The sequence below is a fragment of the Terrapene carolina genome, unplaced genomic scaffold (assembly GCF_002925995.2).
Source record: "Terrapene carolina triunguis isolate 2854851 unplaced genomic scaffold, T_m_triunguis-2.0 Scaffold33911, whole genome shotgun sequence".
In the NCBI taxonomy this organism is placed as follows: Eukaryota; Metazoa; Chordata; order Testudines; family Emydidae; genus Terrapene; species Terrapene triunguis.
The window spans coordinates 8,614,214-8,624,589 of record NW_020698262.1 but is presented as its reverse complement, the minus strand read 5'-3'; positions in this window follow the sequence as shown (position 1 = coordinate 8,624,589).

The following is a 10,376-nucleotide window of genomic DNA, read 5'->3' as shown; positions in this document are numbered from 1 at the left end:
TCAGTCAAAGAACCAGGTGTAGATTGGGTAGATTTAGTGTATTGGATAGATCCATGCTACTGCTGCACAGAATGAAAATACATATAATTTACCGATAGCCAGATTTTCCAGATTCTCAACTAACGAGCTGCCAGCACTGGTAGCCCCTGTCAAAGTTACAGGGCTAGCTGCCTTGCTGGCTCCTTCTCTGTTTTCTCTGAGTGAAACCCCTCAATTATGAGGTCTTGTGCCATTACCTCCCAGGGATGGAATCATATAGTTCTCCCCATTTAGACTGGGTTTCACGCTACAGCACCCTGGGGGTCGCCTGTGCTTAACCCAACAGGTCTGAATGGGGTTGAGTATCTGTGGATACTCTGCGAGCTTGTGACCAACAGTAAATACAGTGACCCAAGGCAGCTTTCTGAAATCAAAGTATTGTTTAATCTAAACAGTAGGAACAAAGCAGAATATAAGAGAAAGAGGGTTTAAAACAATAAAAGAGCTACACGTGCCTGTCTTGCTAAAGGTTCACTATCCCCTGAAGCCTAGGAAAGCGTATCTTTGGCAGCCCCCCCAAACAGGTGTCTGTGGGTCAATCTATGCCTTTGCAACAGCCTGACCTCTGGCCAGAATCCTTTTAACTCTTTCTGGTCCTTTTGATCTGTTGGTTCTCAGCATTGACAAACCAAGCTGTGTAACTTGGCTAGAGACAAGGAAGTGTGATCTTCCCAGTTAATGGCTCAGGCATTGTCTTTGAGCCCCCAGGTATCTTAACTGAAGCCATTGTCTTGTGTTCCCGCTTGTTTTTCCAACAGCCTGCTCTTAAACTAAAGCAACATATTCATACAGTAAACATTCACTGTCCAGGTCACATACAGTATTCATAAATCATTACAGATCACCTCCCCCCGTCCTATCAAGGGAAAGTGAATTTGAACCCAACTTCCAAATTCATAGCAGGAAGTCACACAAAATTAGCGTGAAGACTGCTTACTCCTACACGCTGCTCTGCACAGATGGACCCTGGCATCCATGCAAAGCCGTTTGCAGAATTTGACTACATTGCTACAACATCTGTTTGTATCCACTTCTTCCAAAGCTTCTTGTCAACCAGCCTTTCAGTTCTCAGTCTGCGCGTCATCACCGACGCCAGGTTCATTTCAAATTGGGTGCACCATTATATCACACTTTGCAAATTACTCTTTTGCTAAGGGCCTGATCCTGCTAACATTTAAGAATGTGAGTAATTGTTTTCAGAACCAGGCCCTTTATTCTGAGAGCTTGTTAGTGAAATGTGTGTTCCCTGTGGGCTGATGAGCCAAATGCAGATTCAGGAATGCATATGCTAAAGCATTAGGCACTGTCTACCCACTGAAGCAGTGACTCATTAAACAGAGCTGTCACTTCAAGAGATGGACAGGCATATGGAGAAATTGTGCTCAACTAGATGGCTACCCAAAAGTAGGGTGGTTTATTATTTATCTCACTTCTACCCAGTAATGTGCTATCAGTAATGTAACAGGAGGCTACCTTAAAGAATGTCCGTCTCACGATGTGTCTAGAGTTGGAGTGGAGGTGTGATTCCCAGCTTGCATAGACACCCATGCTAGCTCTCATCCTGTTAGGATGCTAAAAATAGTAGTGTAGCCAGGGCGGCAGTGAGCAGTGGCACGGGCTAGCGGTGCGGAGTACAGACCTGCCCGAACCCTGCGGGTACCTACTTGGCAAAGGTAGCTCATGCTGCCACTTGCCACGGCCTGTGCTATCCCGGCTTCACTACTATTTTTATTGCACTAGCTCAATGAGAGCTAGTGCGAGCATGTCTGTGCGAGCTGGGAATCACTCCCCTAGCTCCAAGTGTGGATATAGCCTCAGATGGTGATACGTGGCACATTCCCAGGATAAAATTCTTCTCTTCCCTGCCAAATACATCTCTACCCCGATATAATGCAACCCGATATAACATGAATTTGGATATAACGCGGTAAAACAGCGCTCCGGGGGGTGGAGCTGCGCACTCCGGCAGATCAAAGCAAGTTCGATATAACGCGGTTTCACCTATAACGCAGTAAGATTTTTTGGCTCCCGAGGACAGCGTTATATCGGGGTAGAGGTGTACTAATACGTTCCCTCAGTTCCATAGCTCCACCCAAAAGCCATCAATTCCCCCTACCCCGTATTTTTAATCAGTGCATGTCATTCAATTTAGACACTGGGAATGGATTGGTCGGTTTCACTTTTCAGCAGGGGGGGGAGGAGGGGGAGGGGAGTGAGGGGGTCTAGTCAGTTTCACTGTCTCATCCTCATGCACTAGTGCAGTGTTGTTTGGGCTCACAGTTTCAGATGAGAAAGTTTACATGTAAAAGGATAGATAGACAGATAGATAGATAGAGTTTCATTGAACCATAAGCAGTGAATTTTTGATTCAGAGTTTTGTAAACTAGCTCTTTACAAACCTGATGTTCTGAGTCTATGGGGGGGGGGGAACCCATAAAAGGGGGACAAGGCTCATAAAACACTACATGGGTGTTTGCCAGGCTGAGCTACTGGCAGAACCACTGGGAAGTGGAAAGGGCAGGAGGCACTGCCTAGAACCAAACTGGGCATGAGGTTCCACATGGATTCTTGGCCCCATCCTTGCATAGCTTGGGACATGTGTAATGTCTGCACCTCTGCTTGCTGTTCTGGCCTCCCAGCTGCCAGGCAGCATGGCCAGTTCACTACCCCTCCCTCCATCAAGGGTCTGATCCATCTCCCATCAATGACAATTGGCATCTTTCCATTGAACTCAATGGGAATTGGATTGGCCCAACATGCTGCCATTGATTATCCTTTCATACCTGCAAGCAGGCTCCTACTTTGAAAGGGGGTAAAAGCCAAATATCAGGACATAGGGCCGAATCCTGGAATCTTCACTGACTCCTGACACAGGCAGAATTCCTTTTTAAGTCCAGGGAGTAAACACTGAGCAGCAACTGATTGTTGCTTCTTGCAGCATTTAGGGCCTCATTCACTTTAAGTGGTAGTTTGTTGTGTAAAATACAAGCCGTTCATTTTTGCATTTCTATCTTCTTGGGCCATGAAACTCAATGAAGGCCAATTTCAAGGGACACCCAGAGACTTTAAACTGCCACTCCTGCCTGAAAATGTTTTACTGCCTATTGTTGCAAGTATTAGTATTTATATTGCCCTAGGGCCCTGGAAGCCTAGTCGGGACCCCATTGTGCTGAGTGCTGTTCAAACACAGAGCACAAAAGTTAGTCCCTGCCTCAAAAAAGCAAGTGTCACCCAAGATCACTGGAATTGATCAGGAGCAGGGCCGGCTCCAGGCACCAGTGCTGCAAGTAGGTGCTTGGGGCAGCCAACGGAAAGGGGCGGCACGTCTGGCTCTTCGGCGGCAGTTCGGCAGCGGGTTCCTCAGTCCCTCTCGGAGGGAAGGACCTGACGCCGAAGAATGAAGCGGCGGCGGTAAAGCTGCCGCCGATCGCGGCTTCTTTTTTTTCCCGCCGCTTGGGGCGGCAAAAACGCTGGAGCCGGCCCTGATCAGGAGTGAAATCCTGGCCCTATTGAAACCAATAGGAGTGTTCCCATGGACTTCAACAGGGCCAGGATCTCACCCTGTATTGAAATAGAGCTCCCTATCTTTTCAATTTACTTTGTGCTCAGGACAGCACATTGGGCCGGATTCTCATTGATGCTCCTTTACACGGCTCTGGTAACATAAAGGTGTCTTAAGGAGTCAGTGTAGTGTCCTTAGAAGAACTGAGAATCAGGCCCCTTGTGTCTAGTAGTCAGTTGCCCCTGCTGTCGATGTGAGTCTTTCACAAAATAAACAGGAAAAACATTTTTCTTTAAAAGGGAAACGTGATTGTAAAACGAGAACATTAGGCAATGGGAACTCAAGGTCCTGAAATGACTTTTCACTTGTATTTTGAAACCGGCTAGGTTTTCAAGTTGTGACCCTCTGGCTTTTAGTTATGGTCAATTTCACAGAAGTGGGGGGAGGGAGGGTGCGCGATCCTCAGCTGGTATAAATTGTCATAGGCTCATCAAACCTTATGGTGAAATCCTGCCCCTCCACCCAAATTAACAGCAAAACTCCCATCGGCTCGAGTAAGGCAAGAATTACACTCAGTGCTGAAATGTGTGGGTTTTAAGCACTGCAGGGGAGGGAATACCAGCTTTCAGCTAAGTTTTCATTGGGAAGTTTGTGCATGGAAACGTTCCCATCGGTCTGAGGGGGCACAGAATCTCCTTTCAACAAAATTTTAAATTTGAAGCCAAGTTTAAGTTGGCGCTTTCCCTTTCATCATGTAGATTGTATGATGTAATAAATAAAGGGCATTTTATTAAAAGCTTCAAAGTGATCTCACAAGGGTCAAGACAATCAGAAATATGTGAAAGTCCTGGCTCTATTGTATTATATCTTTGCAGTTTATGTATAAACATTAAATTTGCTTTGTTAGACCCTTTGTATCTGGCAGAGATTACAGAATAAAAGCAGTAACTTCTGATGAGAGAGGAGGAACAGTCCCAGATTAGAAAACACCAGATAGAATTGACACTCCTTTCATCCCAATACAGCTGAGACTCTGAGGGCCTTTTGGTTTTAGATGAACTGCCCCCAGAGATTAGAAGGCTAAATAGTTGACCCAAAAAACAAACAAAGATGGTGTATTATTTTTTAAATTACTGCAAATATAAAGCCCACACACAGAGACGCAGACTTCCCTGGCCTTCTCTAGGGGAAGACATCACACAGAAGCTGGAGCTATGCCAAACAGTGTATACAGTCTATTTGATGGGCTGCTGAAGACCACCACAGAGCTGTTTGGAGTTGGGGCCAACATACGCAGTGACTTGAATGCAAGTGTTTGAAATAGAAGGCAGGGGGGCAAAGCAAATGAAAATATCCTTCCCATCCCCACAAGGATGGTGATTAGCTCCAAGATTCTTCCCACACCTCTATATTTTTTTTTTTAAAAAAACTTCAACATTTTTCTGATCCCCTTCCCCAAAACTTAAAAAAAAAAAAAAAAAAAAAAAAAAAAAAACCAAACACACTTTCCTCCAACTTCTAAAAATAGCTAGTTATTCCCCACCCTCACTCTTGGCAGGCTTTATAGTTTGTTGGATATAATAGGAGGATGGCTTAGGCAGTGGTCCTATAAACTTTAAAGCAGAGACCCCTTAATTTAGCCACTGATCCTGCAATGACTTGCATGTGCATAACTTTAAGCACATGAATACGCTGATTGAACTCTTCGCAGGATCAGTGAAGAAAATAAGTTCTCAGGCTGTTTCTTTTAAGGAGAAAATGAAAACAAGCTGCTTGTGGATTGCCAGTTAGAATTCCTTGTGAGTAAAACCCTTTGTAACCAGGCCAGCCAGCTCCCAAGTACCCTCTTATGAGGTCAGTTTGCAGCAGCCCTACCTCAGTTTCCCCACTCTCCTTCAACTCAGGGCTCCTTAAAGCAACCTCCAAAAACAAAGACTTTTTTGGTTTCACCAAACCCCTTCATGGGGCTGGATTTATCAAGTAAAGTAACCAAATCAATCCCAAAACAGAGTTCTCAAACCTCCCACAAGTCCACCCATGTAATCCTTCATGCTGGGGCCTCCAAGGCCTTCCCTGCCCGGAGTCTTTTCCCTAAGACTGCAGCCTGCTCACTTGCAGCAGTTAGCATCATCTTTCTCAATTCGCTCTATAGTCTCTCAGCTCCCACCTAATACCTCAGAGCCCCCAGCAGAAATCCATTTACTCCTAGAAGCCATCTCCTGCCTTAGCAGGCTTCAGCTGAACCTTCTCACCCCCAGCTTAACTCTTCTTCCTATCCCTAAACATCCCCTTTCCCACTGTTCTTTCTCAGAGCATCATCTCCCCTAGACCCAGCTGGTTCTATTAACTAAACCCCACCCCCTTTCCCAGGTGTGGCAGGTAGGGCTAATTGTACTGGTCTGGCTGGCCACCTCCAGGCTTCTAGCCCTTAAATGGGGAGCCCACCCCCCCCCACTTCACTCATCATTTGTTCCTAGTCTCTCCAGTTTCTATTGTGTGGGATTCTAATTAAACTAAATCAGATGTCTACCATGAATACAACAGCAGCTTATTTCTTTTACAGACCAATCAACCCTGCATGCTGTCCAATAAGAAATACTAGTCCATAGTAATCAAGCGATATTATTCCATAGAAATCAAGCAGGCTAGAATAATGCACAGGAAATAAGTAACTTTTAGGGGTCATTGGGAAAAATGGGGCAAAACATGTTTTTTAAAAAACAATTTAAATTTTGCCAAAATTTCATCTTTATTTTGAAATTTTCCGACCAGTTCTAGTGATTGTGTTTTGATCAGCCACGTGTTTTAAGGGTCTCTCTCGCAGCTTCTGCCTCGTGAAAGAGTAGGAAATATGGAAGATTGTCTGAAAGGTGAGTTTCCTTCTGACATGGACACCAAACATCTTATTGATCTGGAATCACAATGGGCTTGATCCAGAGACGTGCTGACATGCTGTGACTTCAGTAGGAGTTGAAAGTGCTCCGAATTTACCAGGAGCTTCTCAGTCCCTGGCTGGATCAGCCCTGAAAAAAGCGCTTTCATATTTCACTGTCATCAACCCAGTTTCTGAAGAGGAGGAATTTTACAGCCTCTTTCCTATCTCTGCTTAGCACAAATTTTCTGGTTCATTAAAGCCCTGATAGATTAAAGGCTGTGCATGATTTCAGAGACTGGTGTATTGAACTCCTGCAGTTCAGGCCTAGAGCTTGTTAGCATAATTTCCTAAAGATTAGCAAGCACTGCTTCCACTGGAAAGCCTTAGGGAAATGCTGTTAGTCCCCTTAATTTCTTTTGACTGGAGCAACAGTGCATGATTGTGGAAGCTGCCTGCTGGGTGGAGATGGGATTCTGAGGAAAGGTTTTTCCTTTAGAAAAACTGCATCAATTGTGACTCAAACCATTAGCAGGTTTTGTTAATGCGCCATGGAGTCAGACACTTCATTTTTCCCCAGCGTGTTGGAACGCTTGGGAGGTTTTCAGAATAAAAGCATCACTTTCAACCCATATGGGGCTCACTTCAGCCATCAGCTACACTTGTGTAACCCCATATTAACTTCAACAGGCTTGCCCAGTTCTGAATCAGAGTGGAATGTGGTTCAATCAGTGGAAGGACAGACTGTATGTTGTAATACAGACCAGTTAGATATTATAATACAGTGGAAAAAATTAACTACATCATTCAACTTCCTAACTACCAAGTGGAATGTTCCAACCATACTGAACCAATTCCAGAACCAAAATGTACATGGAGAATCATCAACTGTAGCTCTGCAGTGGAAATTCCTTCAGAACAGTGACAATTTTGTGTAAACTCGGGTCCCAAAGGGGAGTTACTCCAGATTTATGCTGTTGTTAACCAAGGCGAATCTCAGCCCCAGAGATATGGTTAATCAGCTGCAGCTGTGAAATGAGGGCTAAGGAAAACCTAGAAAGAGAAACATAAATGAGGGCATAAGGTTTTGAATACTCCCACCTGTAGTCTCATAAACTTAGCTAAACTGGGAAAACAGAGTCATTGGCCCTGAACAAACCCCTTTTGTTGACTGTATAAGAATAGGACCCTAGGGGATCAGGAGCCAAGAATCAGGGTTTCCTCTGACACTTGGATTGATTACTTTGTCTTTTGCAAAATGCAGGGGATGTGGTTGCTGAGTCTATAAAAGTCTGCCCCCATGTCTTTGTTATTTAGTGGGGCGTCTTCTTGTTCCGCTGCATGAGCATGTTCTTCATGAATGAGATTGAATGTGTGTGTCATTTCAGCCAGTAGACCCTGACGGGACAGCAGAGAAAGCCGTTGGAATGTTTCACTAGCCAGACCACATACAATAGGTACCCTGCAGCTAACAAGAGGAGCCTCTTCCAACGACTAAAGGAAGTTCATGACTGCTTAGTCACCAACATTTTAAATTGCAACTGTAATTTATGGGAGATTTCCCTTTCCTGTCATCTATGCTACAACGGAGGTAAAATATTGTGCTGCTTACTGCAAGAATTAAATCCATTGCTTGTATGTAAAGGGCCCTTCTAAGCTACCAGAGAACACATTTTTTGCATTATGCTAAAATGTTTTTTGTTTTTGTTTTGTTTTGTTTAAGGTACCAAATGACAGGGATCATGAAAGCCAGAAAACTGGCAGCAAAGAGTCCCCAACTCAGAGGAAGAAAATGTAGTTGCTGTGTGTACTGCCCTCCTAATGACCTCAACCTCTGACAGGAATCAGTGAGGGAGAAAGATATTTCAGTGCCCAAGCAGGCTCAGACAGCAAGGTCACAGATTGCAATGTAACAGAATATCAGGGATGCATGAGCCCAGGATTTCCCATCGTTTCAAAGGCTTGTCAGCATCAAGAGTAAGTAAAGACCGTGCCAGCTGTTTATGGATGAAGGATGCTTTATTTTCAAGGGGGAAATGCAACCCACCCGGAAATTTTCCCTTTTGTGTTCTGAACTTTATAATGGATTCTTCATACATCTTGATTAAATTCACTTCATTCTAATTTTGGGTAAGAATATACTCAGCTACAACCTGACTTCTTTTTTTTTAAAACGAACTATCCACATGTGAATTACGCTTCTTTTCAAACCAGGTTTTTTTAAAATCACTTAACATTTTTGTTTTACAAAAATCAGTGGGAGTTTCACTGTATAATCTGCAGAGGGCTATAATAATTTGAGGTCCATTTTAGATCCAGGAACTGTTCGGTGTTACGGCAAAGGAAGGGTTTATAAATGATAATGCACAGACAGCAATTGTAGTTCGGAGCAGAGGACACCAGTATCATATTGTTTAGGCAAGGGCTATAAGGTGGCTGGGATGGGTGTGACCCCTTAGGAAGCCACCTGATGTGCTGAGATACCACTGAGTATCACTGCTCCAGGCCAATGGGGGCTGCGGGCAGGGCCAACGAGAGGGGGCGGGGGGGAAGCCGGTACAAATTACCGGGGCCCGGCGGTCCGGAAGGGGGCCCGGGGCCCGACTATGTTGCATATGTTTTTGTCTTTCTCGGTAGTATCATTATTTTTCACCGGTCTACCTTTGGTGGGGGGACCGAACATTTTTTTTCACCGGGGCCCGAACCAGCTGTCGGCGGCCCTGGCTGCGGGAAGTGGGGTGGGCCGAGGGATGTACTGGCCGCCGCTTCCTGCAGCCCCCATTGGCCTGGAGCAGTGAACCGCAGCCAGTGGGAGCTGCGATCGGCCGAACCTACGGACGCGGCAGGTAAACAAACCGGCCCGGCCCGCCAGGGACTTTCCCTGAACAAGCAGCAGACCGGCTTTGAGAACCACTGCTCTAACACACACACACAGGCACAGCCACACCCAGCTGCAGATCAGCTCTGGGAAGACTCAGCTTAAGGGACTTGCTCCAGCACTCTGGTGCTCACTCCTTTTAAGGGGTGCAAACCCAAAGGTTTTATGAAATTCGCCCCTCCCTCAATGTGGAGAGAGGTGTGCACACTTCTTGCCCCCCAGTTAGAAATTACAGAAACTGGGTTTAATAATAAGCAAAACAAATGTTATTAACTATAAGAGGCAGATTTTAAGTGGTAAAAAGGGTAAGAAACAGAACAAAGCAGATTACTGACCAAATGAAATCAAACACTCAAACTAAGTTAGTTTCACTAAAGAAATTGGTTACAAATAGTATTTCTCACTTTAGATGTTGTTGCACGCAGGTTGCAAAGTTTCTGTAGTTCAGAGTTCCAGTTATATTCCTTTTCAAACTGGACCCCTGTCTCAGTCTGGACTCCCTCTTTGCCTTCCCTTCAGGTGGCTTTTGCAGTCTCTCTTCTTGGGCAGACAGCCGTGGAGAGGAGGAGTCCAGTTTGCCTTCCTCCTCCCCCTTAAATAGGATTTACATAAGGAGGGAATCCTTCATTTCCCAAACTTGCCCCCCCTTTCCTTACAGTGGAAAGTTACAAGAAGTCCCAGGTAATGTTTTAGTATCAGGTGACAAGACCACCTGACTCTGTAGGATCACAGCGTCCATGAGTCAGTGGCAGTATGGAGCGTCCACAGGAAGGCCAAGCTTTTCACAGTCCATTGTCCTCACTGATGGGCCATCCGCCCTGTCTGGCTTTTCCATTGTTATACCTGAAGTGATAGCAGTGGGCATCACCCAAAGTAGCATAGTGGAACTACAGATACATAATCAATATTCCTAACTTCAGATACAGAAATGACACAGGCATACACATTGCATAATCGCATTCGGTAAATCATAACCTTTCCAATGATATCTCACATGAGCGATCTTGCATAAAGTATATCTCAGTTATATCACATTCCTATCATAAGCATCGTTTCATAAAGAATATGGAATGACATGTCACAGT